The sequence below is a fragment of the Elephas maximus genome, chromosome 4 (genome assembly GCF_024166365.1).
Source record: "Elephas maximus indicus isolate mEleMax1 chromosome 4, mEleMax1 primary haplotype, whole genome shotgun sequence".
Classification (NCBI taxonomy): domain Eukaryota; kingdom Metazoa; phylum Chordata; class Mammalia; order Proboscidea; family Elephantidae; genus Elephas; species Elephas maximus.
Window position 1 is genome coordinate 109,088,297 of NC_064822.1, and position 16,510 is coordinate 109,104,806.

Below are 16,510 nucleotides of genomic sequence, written 5' to 3' on the forward strand. Positions count from 1 at the left end.
ACTAAAAACAAACTTTTGTTGTTGAGTCGATCCCAACTCATAGCAACCCTACAGAACTGCCCCCACAGGGTTTCCAAGGAGCAGCTGGTGGATTCGAACTGCTGACTTTTTGGTTAGCAGCCGTTGCTCTTAACCACTGTGCCACCAGGGCGCCAACAGAGGTACAGAGCCCTGCAAAAAAGAAGCTGTATTCTCCTTTGTACTGCATATTGATCTGAGATGTTATATTCAGATCTAGATAAGAAACCCTGAAAACTCAGGCAACTAAGCTGATGAGGAGCATGAAACTTATTAAAAATGTCATTTAAGGAATGGCTGAAAAAAACTTGGACTATTTACCCCAGAAAGAAAACCCTTACCAGGGCATAACTATCATCAAATATTTGAAGGGCTAGCATGCTGACAAGGAGTTAGGTTTATTGTTATGATATATAAAAACCTATGCCAACTGTAAACATTTATGCATATTCGATTATCAGATGGCAGAACTGATGAGCTTCAGCACAAGACTAGGACTGTTCTAAAAGTAGCACTCAGTAACCGAGCAGGTACGGACCTCTTCCTTACACCATTCAGAAGTTACAAGACCAACCACTGGGGACTACAAATGTGATGCATTTTCACATTTCTCTTGAGCCCAAAAGAAGGCTGAATTAGCCTGTTAGAGAAAGCCAACATTTAAAAATGGGTACATGTCAGAGAAGCTTAAAAATAGATTTTCTTTGGCATGTTTCTAAAGAGATGAATGATTTTTTCATGAACTCTAAAATCATTGTACCATTTTCGGAGAAACTACCAACAAAAGAAATTAAAGCTTCCTTTTAAATAAATGCTGCATTTGTTTTCCCAGTGAAACATGTCTGCACCTTAACTTGAAGACCTTTACCAAAAGGGTAAGAGACAGTTACATGCCAGCCTGCCAGCTAGTCTCCGGAAGAGAGCTGTCTTTATTAGACATTTACACGGCTGTATTATTTGCTCCACCTAAAATTTCTTTGCAAGGAGAAGGCTCCTCCTTATCAGACATGGATAGGAGGCTGCTGTATAACACTGACTCCCTCTCACTGCAGCCTAAGAAAAACTCCGTCTTGACATGCTCAAAACAGTAACTTGTGAGAACTTCAGAGCAGCTGTGCACAGGCAGAGCCAGAGACTTTACTTGAGGCAAAGTAGTTGCTTACGAGTTGGTTGAAAAAATAGTTTTCATTTTGGCTTAAAAGTGGGGAGAGGAAAGAGAACAAGATACAGTAACTGTGGCTATTAACATTTAAAAGCTGTGGTATTCACAAAGATAATGTTCCACATCCTAGTTTGGTGAACAGACTCAGGGGTCTCAAAAGCTTGGAAGCGGCCATCTAAGATACAACTATAGTCATGCGTAACTTAACGTCCACAATACGTTCTGTGAAACAGAATGTTATATGATTTGGGCGGTGCGAACACCATGTCAAATCAGGCCCCTGGAGGCCACTGTCCCACTGCCCAGGATGGCTTGGAGGGCAGGGCCCATGAAACAACAGGGTGTGGAGACCCCAGGGCCCAGGGGAGCCTGGTGCAGACAGCACAAGTTATTCATAATCAAACCCTCTGGCTTTCCAAAAGGACCAAAAAAGTTTCCTTTTGCGTTGTGTTTGGTCCCATTCTCCGATATATGTCCCTGTCTCTGATCAGGATTTCTGAACTCTGTTATACCCTTATGAGACTACAGACATATACATGATCACACATTGCCTGAACGGACATTATGAGGCACACGACTACATCGGTCTTTACTCCTATGCAGCAAAGGAGAAGGGAATCAAAGGCTCCAAAAAGAAACTAGTCCACAGGACTAACAGCCCACATGAACCACAATCTCTTCTAAACCAAGACCAGAAGAACTAGATATTGTCCAGCTGCCACAATTGACCTTTCTGACCAGGGATACAATTAAAGGTCCTGGGTAGAATGGGAGAAAAATGTAGAACAAAACTAACATTCCTGAAAGAGGCCAGACCTACTAGACTGACAGAAAAGCTAGAGGAACCTCCAAGACTATTACCCTAAAATAACCTTTGAACTTGGAATTCAAGCTATTTCTGCAGGTCACCTTTCAGCCCAATGATAAATTGGTTTATAAAATAAACAATATCACCCATGAGTAATGTGCTCCCTTAAACAGTTAACTACATGAGGCCAAACGGTCAACAGTTACCCAAAAGCAAAGATGAGAAGTCAAGGCGGGGAAAGGAAGCTAGATTAATGGCAACAAAGTGAATGGAAATAATGAGAATGCTGACACATTGTAAAAATTGTAACCAACAGCATGGGATAACTTGTATAAAAACTGTGGAAGGGAATCTAATCTGCTGTGTAAATGTTCATCTAAAACACAAAATTATATAAATAAATAAATAAATCCACAGTAAACAAACAAAGGTGCTTAAAAATTATAATACTGAAACTACCACAAGTGTGAACTTTGATCTACAAGTTAAAAGATGAGCAGTGTTATTTCCAGCTTTCTGCTACATAGTACACTAGTGAGAAAAAAAAAAAAAAAAAAGGCTTGCATTTAATAATGCCAAGTCAAAGCAATCACAAATTCTAGGATAGAAGAACAAAACAGGGACTCTGTTCTCTCATTGGATATTTTTTTGTGCAGCTGCCAGGCCGTCTGAATGTCCAATAAGCAATGTTCTTAACGTGAAATACCCAAATCAGTAATTAATGCTAAAGGGTTGGTAATTAATTGGTCTCAGTGTACTTTAGGGGCAACTACCTGGCCAAGAGGAAAAGCTTCAAATGGTTTCTGAAAACCAAAGGTTAATATAAAACTACATACTCTGGCTTCTCTTCATATAATAGTTTTACCAGTATTTCAGACATCATTTTGCTTCTCAAAAGTAAAGGGAGAACAGAAAGAAAAATCTATGAAATAGCAAAAAAGTTATTAATTAATTGGCTGTATTATTTCAATTCATGATTAAATGATACACAACTATCAAAGGGCAAAGCCCTGTTCCTTTTCTGTACAGAATTAAGAACTGGTAAGACTACTTAGTATAGCTGCCAAACTTTTCTTTAGCTCCTTTTCTTACAGACATGTTACATTTTGCAATAGCTTCCACTTACCTTACATCCTTCATGTTTAAGTACAAATTGAGTTTGATTTCCCCAACCCTTACCCTAAGATATTATGACATATCTTTACTTCTGAGTCTGGACACAAAGGAAGAAACTAAAAATGTTTCACTTTCCTTATTTACATATTTATACTTTGTAAAAAAACTATTTAGGTTAAAATTGTAACCATCCATTTAATAACTCTTCCAGAATATGAGTGGGTAAGTCACGCATTTAACAAAACGAACTCATTTTAACATATTTTTCTGTGCTTAGAATGCCTATAAAGATTTCTCTCGCCAAGAACTACTTAGTTTACTGCAAAAATATTAAACACAGGAATCAAGTGAGCTTGCTGAGAAAACTCTGCACACTCACTTACACTTAACTGACAGGACCCCCAGAGATAGTAAAACACCCTCTGTTTAGTAAAAAACAGACTGTTAAAGTTAGGAAAGTAGCAACATGGCAATCTGGGTAGGAGGTGTCCTGGGTAGTAAACATCCCAGACAGTGAACGTAAGAAGGGATTCAGAGTAACATATAAGTCCCTATGGGGCTCCATCTTGTACTGCTAAAGTCCCAACCTCACATCCCTGTGTTCAGAAGGAGGTGAAGTATGGAAAGAGGAAGAGAGAAAGGAAATCAGAGCAGAAGTGATGAAAGTGTTCTATTTTTCTCCTTCTCTACCTCTATCGCTGTATTCCTGCAGACTAGCCACCAGTCTGAGTGCCATATCCAACTACCCACTCCCAGGGCCGGCGAGTCAATTCCGACTCTAGAACTGCCCCGAAGTGTTTCCAAGGCGCGCCTGGTGGATTTGAACTGCCGACCCTTTGGTTAGCAGCTGTAGCACTTAACCACTACGCTACCAGGGTTTCCCATATCCAACTAGAAGCCCTAAATTAATAGGCCAGCCTTCTTCTCATACCGAGACAGCTATATCGATCAGCTGTCTCCTTTCCAAAAACTTCCCCTACCCCTCCTGATTCCCACACCCTTTCCAAAGTCAGGCTTTTTGGCTACTCAGCTCACCACATTAAGCCTTTCTAAACGAACATTCACTTAATTTTCTCGAAATCCATACTTTCTCTCTGATATCATTTCCCTGACCTTCTTTTCCTTAATTTAACTGAAATACCATGACACTCATTTCCAATGATTTACTCCAACCTATCTTTCCAGCTAACCCCAATGGCATGTTTTCACCTGATCAATATTCCTAGTTATCACCCACTCATCCCCACCTCCTGCCTATGCCTTTTCCAATGGCAAGCCCCTAACTCTGCTCTTTGGGAAGTCCTGGGTCTTAACCTAGTTTAGTACCCCTCCCCTCTATTCCATTCCACCCCATTCCATGACTCTTCCATTGGGCACCACTAGACTACCCTTCCCACACGATTCAACTCCCGTCTCCTTGCCACGCCCTGTGCCCCCCGGGGCTACTTACCCCCAAGTTCTCCCCACACTTCAGGCCTCAGGCCCCGCCTTCCCCCCCAAAGGAAGGAGGCGGGAGGAAGGAGCGAAGAGGGGCGGCACTCCGCAACGTAAAGGCGACCTCCCATTAGCGCTCACCGCCGCCAATCGTAGCTTCTTTTTCTCTTATTGGCCGGCTTTACTCCATGCCCCACCCTCTTCCTCAGACAGGGCCCGGCCACCGCCTCAGCGCCCCCGTCCAACAGACTGGGAGGGGAGACCCTGGTCTGGGACACTGGGACTGGCCAGAGTAGAAGGGAAGACACCCGTCAGATCATGGACTAGCTAGTATGAACAGGACTCACCCGCTGGTAGCTCCGTCGCCTCCCTCCCGCCCGCGCTCGGTCCCACAATCTGTCTCCGGCTCCTTCTTTCCCCCCTCAGCGGAGCAGATACTTTCCTCCCGTCCGACCAGGCGCTCTTACCTCTCGCGAGAAGCTTGGGGGGAAGGGCGAGATCCGCGGGGGCTGAGTTGGAAAGGGGCTGAGGGGCGGGGCTTCGGAAAAAGAAGAGGCCGGGCTTACAAAGTGGGAAGAGTTGGGGAGAGAGGGAGTCTGACCCGGTACCGTATACACAAGGCACACGTGTTCGGCGGCGGATTCAAAGCGGGAAAAGAAAATGAAATTTAAAAAAAAAAAAAAAAATTTTTTTTTTTTTGTAGTGGTGGACACTCAAAAGACGAAGCAAATATTCTAGGGAACGAGATTATCTCAAAGGAGCGCATTTTAAAAACAAGGCATAATTATACCTTAATAAAGCCGTTTTTTGCTTTTCTTTTTTAAATCGAGAAAAAAACCGAGGCAAATGCACAAGGAGATTCAGAGTCCCAGACAGGCAAGTAGTTACCTTCTTTCTCCTTTACACTTAGAATGCTATCACTGTGGTCATAATCTCTGCTCTCTGTGTGGCGGCATGGGGCGGGGAGTGACAAGGATTCAACCCCAGAACCTGGAGACTTTTTTAAAAAAATGTGCAGGTTGTTCAGCAAGTCGAAAAGTTAGATGAGAAGCTTAGGTGGCAGTGAGTTTATATTAATGGTGGCGAAATAATTTGGAAAAGGATAGCGACAATGGTGGCACAACTTGAAGAATGTAACCAATGACACTGAATTGTACATGTAAAAATGGTATGTTATGCAGGGTATGTTCTCACCAAAAAACAAAAATAAGGAAGCACCTAAAAATTATATTAAAATCTTCCTTTAGATTTTTAAAATGAAAAACAAAACCAAAAATGTTCAGGTTGTTTCTATTCCCAGAGTCATCACTTTCTTAATGGCAAATAATTTGAAATACTCTTAGCCCTAGGAGTGGGGTGAATGTGTTGGTAAAAGCAATTCAAGTGCAGAGCAGTCCCAGCTCCATCATTTACTAGCCTTATGGCTTTATAGAGAGCCCTGGAGGTGCAGTATTTAAGAGCTTGGCTCCTTGGAAACCCTGTGGGTCACTATGGGGTTGCTATAGTCTGAATCGACTCAACCGCAGTGGGTTTGGTTTTTGGGGGGGGGTTGGGAGCCATGGTGGCAGAACGGTCAAGAGCTCAGCTGCTAACCAAAAGGTCTGCAGTTTGAATCCACCAGCCACTCTTTGGAAACCCTATAGGGCAGATCTATTTTGTCCTTTAGGGTCACTATGAGTCAGAATCGGGTTTATAAAAAAAAAAAAAAAAATTTTTTTTTTTTTTATGGTAACTCTAGGAGCCCTGGTGGCACAGAAGTTGAGTTCAACTGCTAATCAAAAGGTTTGTGGTTCAAACACACCAGCCGCTCCTCTGGAGGAAGACATGGCAATCTGCTTCTGTAAAGATTACAGCCTTGGAAACTCTATGGGGCAGTTCTACTTTGTCCTATAGGGTCACTATGAGTTGGAATTGACTCAGTGACAACAGGTTTGGTTTCATTTTGGATTACAGTAACTCTGTGTTTAACTTTTTGAAAAACTCCTGTCTTAGACCAGGTTCTCTAAAGTAGCAAAACCAGTAAAGCATATAAATATATATAGAGAGAGAGAAATTTATATCAAGGAAACAGCTCACGCAATTGTAGGATTGGCATGTCGGAAAGCAGGGCTCTTGCTCACAGGCTATGAAGGTCGATGAATCCCAAGATCAGCAGGCAAGACTGCAAGGCTTCTCCTAATGCACATGGCTGCAGGGGCTGGCGAATCCAAGATCGGAGAGCAGGACACTTGCTCATGAGCTGTGAATATCATCGAAACCCAAGATCGGCGTGTAAGCTGCTAGCTCAAGACCCAAGAACCAGAGGTCAGATGAAAAAGAGGCAGCTGCAGGATCCAGAGAAGGCAAAAGCCAGAACGCCCACTTATATTCAGATGCAGGCTACATGCCCAAGGAATCTCCCTTTCAACTGATTGGCTACTCACAACAGATCCCATCACTGGGTGATCACATATAAACAGTGAGAATCATGGCCCAGCCAAGCTGACACACAATCTTAACCATCACAACTGCCGTGATTTCCAAAAGCTGTTGTCCAAAACAGCTGCATCATTTTACATTCCCACCAGCAATATATGAGAGTTCCAATTTCTCCATATCCTCATGAACATTTGTTATTGTCCATCTTTTTTTTAAAATGTAATTCCTTTTTTTTTATTGTACTTTAGATGAAGGTTTACAGAATGAACTAGTTTATCATCAAACAGTACACACATTGTTCTATGACGTTGGTTAACAATCCCATGGCATGTTAACACTCTCCCTTCTCAACCCTGAGTTCCCTATTACCAACTATCCTGTTCCCTCCTGCCTTCCAGTCCTTGCCTCAGGGCTGGTACACCCCTTTAGTCTTGTTTTGTTCCATGGGCCTGTTCAATCTTTGGTTGAAGGGTGAGCCTCGGCAGTGACCTCATTACTGAGCTGAAAGGGTTTCGGGGGCCATACTCTTAGGGTTTCTCCAGTCTCTGTCAGGCCAGCAAGTCTGTTCTTTCTTTTTGAGTTAGAATTTTGTTTTACATTTTTCTCCCAGCTCTGTCTGGGACCCTCTATTGTGTTCCCTGTCAGAGCAGTCAGTGGCGGTAGCTCAGAATTGTCCATCTTTTTTATTATAGCCATCGCAGTGAGTGTGAAGTGGTATATCATTATGATTTTGATTTTCATTTACTTAATGGTTAATGATATTGAGCCTCTTTTCATGTGCTTATTGACCATTTATGTATCTTTAGAGAAGTGTCTATTCAAATCTTTTGCTCATTTCATAATTCGGTTATCATTTTATTGTTGAATTGTAAGTTTTTTTTTTTTTTAATATATTCTGGGTACTAGACCTTTATCAGATACCTGATTTGCAAATATTTGCTCCCATTCTGTGGATTATATTTTCACTTTTTTAAAAGTGTCCTCTGAAGCTCCCAAGATTCTAATTTTGATGAAGTCCAGTTTATCTTTTCTTGCTTGTGTGGTTGGTGTCATATCTAAGATACCATTGCCTAATCAAAACCAAAAAGCAAACCCGCTGCTGTCAAGTCGATTTTGACTTGTAGTAACCCTACAGGACAGGGTAGAACTACCCCATAGGGTTTCCAAGGAGCTGCTGGTGGATTCAAACTGCTGACCTTTGGGTAAGCAGCCAAACGCTTAACTACTGTGTCATCAGGGCTCCTGCCTAATCCAAGGTCACAAAAATTTGCACCTGCCACCATCTCCCTGATACCAAAACCAGGTAAAGACATTACAAAAAAAGAAAATTACAGACCTATATCCCTCATGAACATAGATGCAAAAATCCTCAACAAAATTCTAGACAATAGAATTCAACAACATATCAAAAAAATAATTTGCCATGATCAAGTGGGATTTATACCAGGTATGCAAGGCTGGTTTAATATCAGAAAAACCATTAATGTAATCCACCACATAAATAAAAAGACAAAAACCACATGATCTTATCAATTGATGCAGAAAAGGCATTTGACAAAGTCCAACACCCATTTATGATAAAAACTCTCACCAAAATAGGAATTGAAGGAAAATTCCTCAACATAATAAAGGGCATCTATGCAAAGCCAACAGCCAACATCACTCTAAATGGAGAGAACCTGAAAGCATTTCCCTTGAGAACGGGAACCAGACAAGGATGCCCTTTATCACCGTTCTTATTCAACATCGTGCTAGAAGTCCTAGCCAGGGCAATTAGGCTAGACAAAGAAATAAAAGGCATCCGGATTGGCAAGGAGGAAGTAAAGCTATCTCTATTTGCAGATGACATGATCTTATACACAGAAAACCCTAAGGAATCCTCCAGAAAACTACTGAAACTAATAGAAGAGTTTGGCAGAGTCTCAGGTTATAAAATAAACATACAAAAATCACTTGGATTCCTCGACATCAACAAAAAGAACATCGAAGATACATTCACAGTAGCCCCCAAGAAGATAAAATACTTAGGAATAAATCTTACCAAGGATGTAAAAGACCTATACAAAGAAAACTACAAAGCTCTACTACAAGAAATTCAAAAGGACTTACTTAAGTGGAAAAACATACCCTGCTCATGGATAGGAAGACTTAACATAGTAAAAATGTCTATTCTACCAAAAGCCATCTATACATACAATGCACTTCAGATCCAAATTCCAATGTCATTTTTTAAGGTGATAGAGAAACAAATCACCAATTTCATATGGAAGGGAAAGAAGCCTCGGATAAGCAAAGCATTACTGAAAAAGAAGAAGAAAGTGGGAGGCCTCACTCTACCTGATTTCAGAACCTATTATACAGCCACAGTAGTCAAAACAGCCTGGTACTGGTACAACAGCAGGCACATAGACCAATGGAATAGAATTGAGAACCCAGATATAAATCCATCCACGTATGAGCAGCTGATATTTGACAAAGGCCCAGTGTCAGTTAATTGGGGAAAAGATAGTCTTTTTAACAAATGGTGCTGGCATAACTGGATATCCATTTGCAAAAAAATGAAACAGGACCCATACCTCACACCATGCACAAAAACTAACTCCAAGTGGATCAAAGACCTAAACAGAAAGACTAAAACGATAAAGATCATGGTAGAAAAAATAGGGACAACCCTAGGAGCCCTTATACAAGGCATAAACAGAATACAAAACATTACCAAAAATGACGAAGAGAAACCCGATAACTGGGAGCTCCTAAAAATCAAACACCTGTGCTCATCTAAAGACTTCACCAAAAGAGTAAAAAGACCACCTACAGACTGGGAAAGAATTTTCAGCTATGACATCTCCGACCAGCGCCTGATCTCTAAAATCTACATGATTCTATCAAAACTCAACCACAAAAAGACAAACAACCCAATCAAGAAGTGGGCAAAGGAGATGAACACACACTTCACTAAAGAAGATATTCAGGCAGCTAACAGATACATGAGAAAATGTTCTCGATCATTAGCCATTAGAGAAATGCAGATTAAAACTACGATGAGATTCCATCTCACTCATTAATCCAAAAAACACAAAATAATAAATGTTGGAGAGGCTGTGGAGAGATTGGAACTCTTATACACTGCTGGTGGGAATGTAAAATGGTACAACCACTTTGGAAATCTATCTGGCGTTATCTTAAACAGTTAGAAATAGAACTACCATACAACCCAGAAATCCCACTCCTCAGAATATACCCTAGAGAAACAAGAGCCTTCAAACAAACAGATATATGCACACCCATGTTTATTGCAGCTCTGTTTACAATAGCAAAAAGCTGGAAGCAACCAAGGTGTCCATCTACGGATGAATGGGTAAATAAATTGTGGTATATTCACACAATGGAATACTACGCATCGATAAAGAACAGTGACGAATCTGTCAAACATTTCATAACATGGAGGAACCTGGAAGGCATTATGCTGAGCGAAATCGGTCAGAGGCAAAAGGACAAATATTGTATAAGACCACTATTATAAGATCTTGAGAAATAGAAAAAACTGAGAAGAACACATACTTTTGTGGTTACGAAGGGGGGAGGGAGGGAGGGAGGGAGAGGTTTTTTTTACTGATTAATTAGCTGAAAAGAACTGCTTTAGGTGAAGGGAAGGACAACACTTAATACATGGAAGGTCAGCTCAACTGGACTGGACTGGACCAAAAGCAAAGAAGCTTCCGGGATAAACTGAATACTTCAAAGGTCAGCGGAGCAAGGGCGGGGGTTTGGGAACCATGGTTTAAGGGGTCTTCTAAGTCAACTGGCAAAATAATTCTATTATGAAAACATTCTGCATCCCACTTTGAAATGTGGCGTCTGGGGTCTTAAAAGCTAACAAGCGACCATCTAAGATGCATCAACTGGTCTCAACCCACCTGGAGCAAAGGAGAATGAAGAACACCAAGGTCACACGACAACTAAGAGCCCAAGAGACAGAGAGGGCCACATGAACCAGAGACCTACATTATCCTGAGACCAGAAGAACTAGTTGGTGCCCGGCCACAATCGATGACTGCCCTGACAGGGAGCACAATAGAGAACCCCTGAGGGAGCATGAGATAAGTGGGATGCAGACCCCAAATTCTCATAAAAAGACCATACTTAATGGTCTGGATGTGACTAGAGGAATCCCGGCGGTCATGGTCCCCAAACCTTCTGTTGGCACAGGACGGGAACCATCCCTGAAGACAATTCATCAGACATGAAAGGGGCTGGACAGTGGGTGGGAGAGAGATGCTGATGAAGAGTGAGCTAATAATATCAGGTGGACACTTGAGACTGTGTTGGCATCTCCTGTCTGGAGGGGGGATGGGAGGATAGAGAGAGTTGGAGGCTGCCAAAGTTTTCACGAAAGGAGAGACTGGAAGGGCTAACTCATTAGGGGGAGAGCAAGTGGGAGTAAGGAGTAAGATGTATATTAACTTATATGTGACAGACTGACTTGATTTGTAAACATTCACTTGAAGCTCAATAAAAGTTAATAAAAAAAAAAATTTACACCTATGTTTTCTTCTAAGTGTCTTATAGTTTTAGCTCCTGTGTTTGGGTCTTTGGTTGTTTTCTTCTAAGGATCTTATAGTTTTAGCTCCTATGTTTAGGTCTTTTGTTGATTTTGAGTTAATTTTTGTATATGGTGTGAGTTAGGGGGTCCAAATTCATTCTTTTCCAGGTAAATACCCAGTTTTACCACAACCATTAGTTGAAAAGACTATTCATTAAATTCTCTTGTACCCTTGTCAAAAATCATTTGACTATAAATATACAGGCTTACTTCTGTGCTCTATTTTACTGATACATATCTGTCCTTCTGCCAATACTAAAAAGTTTTGATAACTGAAGCTTTGTAGTAAGTTTTGGAATTTGGAAGTTGTCTTAGGCTCAGTTCTGTAGAGAAGCAAAACCAGTAAAATGCATAAATATACATAGAGAGAGATTTATATCAAGAAAATGGCTCATGAGGTTGTAGAGACTGGAACGTCCCAAGTTCGTGAGTCAGGTTGGAGGCTTCTGATTCGCATAGCCGCAGGGACTGATGAACCCAAGACCAGCAGCAGATCAGAGAGCAGGGCTTTTTGCTCACAGGCTTCAAAAATCAACGAATCCCAAGATCAGCAGGCAAGACTACAGGTAAGCTGCTAGCTCAAGTCCCAAGAATCTGAGGCCAGGCAAATAGGAGCCAGCTGCAGGATCCGGAGCAAGCAAAAGCCCATGAACCTTGCCAGAATGTCCACTTATTTCCATGCAGGCCACAGGCCAAGGAAACTCCCTTTCAACTGCTTGGCTACTCACAGCAGATCCCATTTTGGGGGTAATCACAATATCATATGACTGTCGAACCACTGAGAATCATGGTCCAGCCAGGTTGACACAGAGTCTTAACCATCACAGAAGTGCTGAATCCTCCAACTTTGTTCTTTTTAAGAATGTTTTGGCTATTCTGAGTCCTTTGCATTTCCATATGCATTTTAGGATTAGCTAAATTTTCTGCAAAAAAAGAGCAGCTGAGATTTTGATAGCAATTGCATTGAATCTGAAATCAATTTGAGGAGTATGGCCATCTTAATATTAAGTCTTCCAACACATGAACATGGGCTGTCTTTCCATTTATTTAGGTCTTCTTCATTTTTTTCAATGATGTTTTATAATTTCCCATGTGCAAGTCTTAGACTTCTTTTGTTAAATTTATTCATAAGTTATGTATTTTATGAAATCATCAAGTTTATTCTTTTTGATGCTGTTATAAATGGAATTCTTTTCTTAATTTCATTTTCAGATTATTTACTGTTAGTGTTTAGAGATATAATTGGTTTTTGTATATTGATCTTGTATCCTGCAGCCTTGCCGAACTCTTTTATGAGCTCTAATCCTTTTTTGTGCAGTCATTATATTTTTTTCTATATACAAGATCATGTCATCTAAAAATAGAGATAGTTTTACTTCTTTCTTCCTAATATGGATCCCTTTTCTTTCTTTTTCTTGCCTAATTGTCCTGGCTAGAACCCTCAGTAAAATGTTGAATAGAAGTGATGAGAGTACACATCCTTGTCTTGTTCCTAATCTTAACCCCCAAAAAACTCCAGTGCTATTGAGTCAATTCTGACTCATAGCGACCCTATAGGACAGAGTAGAACTGCCCCATAGAGTTTCCAAGGAGCTCCTGGTGGATTCGAACTGCTGACCCTTTGGTTAGCAGCCCTAGCACTTAACCACTATGCCACCAGGGTTTAAGGAGAATGCTCTCAGTCTTTCACTATTAAGTATATAGTTAGCTGTGGGTTTTTTGTAGATGCTCTTAATAGGATGAGGAAATTTCTTTCCATTCCTAGTTTGTTGGATGTGTTCATCGTGAGGGAGTGTTCAGTTTTATCAAATGCTTTTTCTTTGTCATGATTATATGGTTTTTGTCCTTTATTTTATTAATATGGTGTATTACATTGATTGATTTTCATATGTTGAACCAACCTTGCATTTCTTGGATAAACCCCATGTGATTGTGGTGTTTAGTCCCTTTTATATGGTGCCGGATTCATTTGCTAGTACAGTAAAACCTGTGAAAGCCAGAACCTGTATAAGGCAGAAACTTGTCAGAGAAGGAAAACTCAAATATTTTCCACTAAAAGGAGTGATAGAAAAGTGGTAAGACTGCACCCTGCCAAAGGCAGAAAACTTGTAAGGCCCAGAAAAACAAGGCAGTTCCATCAAGTCCCAGCTCTCACAGGTTTCACTTTATTTTCTTGAAGATTTTTCCATCTATATGTATAAAAGATTGTAGTTTTCTTGTGATGTCTTTATCTGGTTTTAGGTACCAGGGTAACACTGGCCCCATAATTCTATAATTGGGGAATATTCCCTCATCTTCTGTTTTTGGAAGTTTGTGAAGAATTGGTGTTAATTCTTCTTTAGACATTTGTTGGAATTCACTAGTGAAGTCATCTGGTCCCGGGCTTTTCTTTGTGGGCAATTTTTTTTATTATAAATTCAATCTCTTTATTTGTTATATGTCTATTCAGATTTTCTGTTTCTTCTGGAGTCAGTTTTGGTAGTTTGTGTCTTCCTAGAAAATTTTCCATTCCATCTACGTTATCTAATTTGTTGGCTTATCATTGTTCATAGTATTCCCTTATAGTCCTTTTTATTTCTGTGAAGTCAATATTAATATCCCCTCTTCCATTCCTGATTTTAGTAATTTGAGTCTGTGCTCTCTTTTTCTTGGTCAATCTAGCTAACTAACAATTAACAATTTTGTTAATCAATTCAAGAATCCACTTTTGGTTTCATTGATTTTCTCTATTATTTTTCTATTCTCTATTTCATCTATTTCCACTCTTCATTATTCCTGTCCTTCTGCTTATATTGGATTTAATTTGCTCTTCTTTTTATAGTTTCTGAAGATGAAAGATTAGGTCATTAGTTTGAGGTTTTTTTTTTCTCATATAGGCATTGATAGCTATAAATTTCTCTCTAAACATTGTCTTAGCTGCAGTTCATGGTTTTTTTGTTTTGTTTTATTAGTAAATTTTATTTTTAAAGTAGTTTTAGATTTACAGAAAATAGCCCATAGGTTTTGATACATTGTATTTTTATTGTAATTCATCTCAAAGTATTTTCTAATTTCCCTTGTGATTTCTTCATTGAACCATTGGTTATTTAGCAGTGTGTTGTTTCATTTCCACATATTGTGAATTTCCCAAGTTTCCTTCTGTTATTAATTTCTACTTCCATTCCACTGTGGTTGGAGAACATACTTTGTATTTTTTCAGTACTTTTAAATTTATTGATATTTGTTTTATGGCCTAACATATGGTCTTTGCTGGAGAACATTTCAAATGCACTTGAGAAGGATATGTATTCTGCTGTTTTGGGAACTTTTTGTGACTTGATATTGACTGTTGTCTCCGAGCCATATCTATGTTTCTGTATTAGCTTATTTTATGTTTGCTTACTGTGTCATAACTTCTTGCTTTGTTTTGTTTTGATATGTCCAAATGGGTTGCTTGAGTGAGCTACCTTGATTATTTTCGCCTTTGGAGCTCTGACGTCCTGTCCCTAGATGGCTAGAGCTGTTATCAGGTATATCAGTCCAGGAGTCCATTCACTTTTCTTGTATGAATTCAGCTTAGGTGTCCAGGTAGCTAATCATCAAGTGTGTGGTACAGGCTCTGTCCTACAGTCTTAGAGGGGCAGGGGTGATTGGTGTAGGTACCAGTATCTGATTGCAGCAGGGGGTCGCACTGTGAACAAGGCAGGGGGCTGAGAATTGTCCCTCATGTGTTTCTGAGGAAAGTGTGTCCCTGTTCCGTAGAGTGTACAGGTGGGTGGGTTCTGCAGACAGACCATGGGTACCCAATGTTTTTGGTTGTTAAGGACTGGGAGGTACCAGTTATCCTTGGACCCCTGTCGCGGGTGGCTGTGTGACCTGAGTGGAGCTACCAGTCCTTAGGCCCCTGATGTGGGTAGGTGAGGACCCTGTTTAATAGGCAAAGCAATGTCAAACATCAAACACCCACCTCTCCACCGCACAGCTGAAATGGTTGGAGTCTGCCAACACGGGCATATTCTCCTGAAATAGGCCCAAGCAAAGGGGCAAGGTACTTAAAGTCCACGGACCGTTTATGCCTGGACAGGAGCGGCTTCTGTCCTGAGCTCCTCCGGTTAATGGAGCTTGCAAATTATCTTTTCCCCCAATTGCAAATTTATTCCATCTCCAAGGCTGGGAGGATGGCTCTAGGTGCTTAACAGGGCCTTTCTCAGGCCCAGAGAAGTCAGCTGCTGAAGCTGGCTTGGGAGCGGTAAAATATACACAAGTACTTAGCTTTTGCCAAGAGCACCGTTCTTCTCTGGCTCTGAAGGTGTGAATAGGCTGTGTGGCTGACTGGTTCTCTCTGAGGAAACTGCGGCCAAACGCTTGTGCCAGCCCAACACTGCTGCCGCTCTTGGGAATGGTGCCTGAGGGCTTTCCGCGATTCAGGTCCAGTAACTCCTCTCCATTTTTGAACCATCTCTTCCTCCCCCTACCCCTTAGTTCATTTTCTAAGCCTGCCTTTGATATTCAGGGCTCCTAGCTTGTCATAAATATACTTGTTTCACTTGTTTTTTCGGGTCTTTGTTATAAAGAGGGCTCGCCGGAAGCATCTGTCTATTCCGCCATCTTGGCTCCACCTCTGTTTTTGGAACTTTATAGAAATAAATTGTTATATAGATGTTTTGGAGGAAGTATAGCCAGAATGCTCTTTAGAAACAAGGATGGCGAGACTTCTTTTGTTTACTTTGGGCACATCATCAGGAAACACCAATCACTAGAAAAGGAATCATGTTTGGTAAAGAAGAGGGTCAGCAAAAATGCAGGAAACCTTCCATGAGATGGATTGCCACAATAGCTACAACAATGAGATTAAACCTACCAACAATTGTGAGGATGGTACAGAACCAGACAATGTTTTGCTCTGTTATACCTAAGGTCACCATGAGTCAGAGCCAACTTGATGGCTAGTAACAACAAATAACTACATGTA

General features: G+C 40.8%; 1 protein-coding gene across 3 annotated transcripts in view; it reads right to left on the reverse strand.

Annotated features, from left to right (window-relative positions):
* Nucleotides 1-5,003, reverse strand: part of ATF7 (activating transcription factor 7) — an 84,079-nt gene extending 79,076 nt beyond the window's left edge. For 2 of the 3 annotated variants that reach the window (XR_007517211.1, XM_049883300.1), the window contains exon 1: nt 4,886-5,003. The gene's annotated coding sequence lies outside the window, so the exon portion shown is untranslated. Of the gene's footprint in view, nt 1-4,554 lie in introns of all 3 variants that reach the window. The other variant, XM_049883301.1, reaches the window with a different exon arrangement.
* Between the last annotated feature and the right edge of the window lie 11,507 nt (nt 5,004-16,510).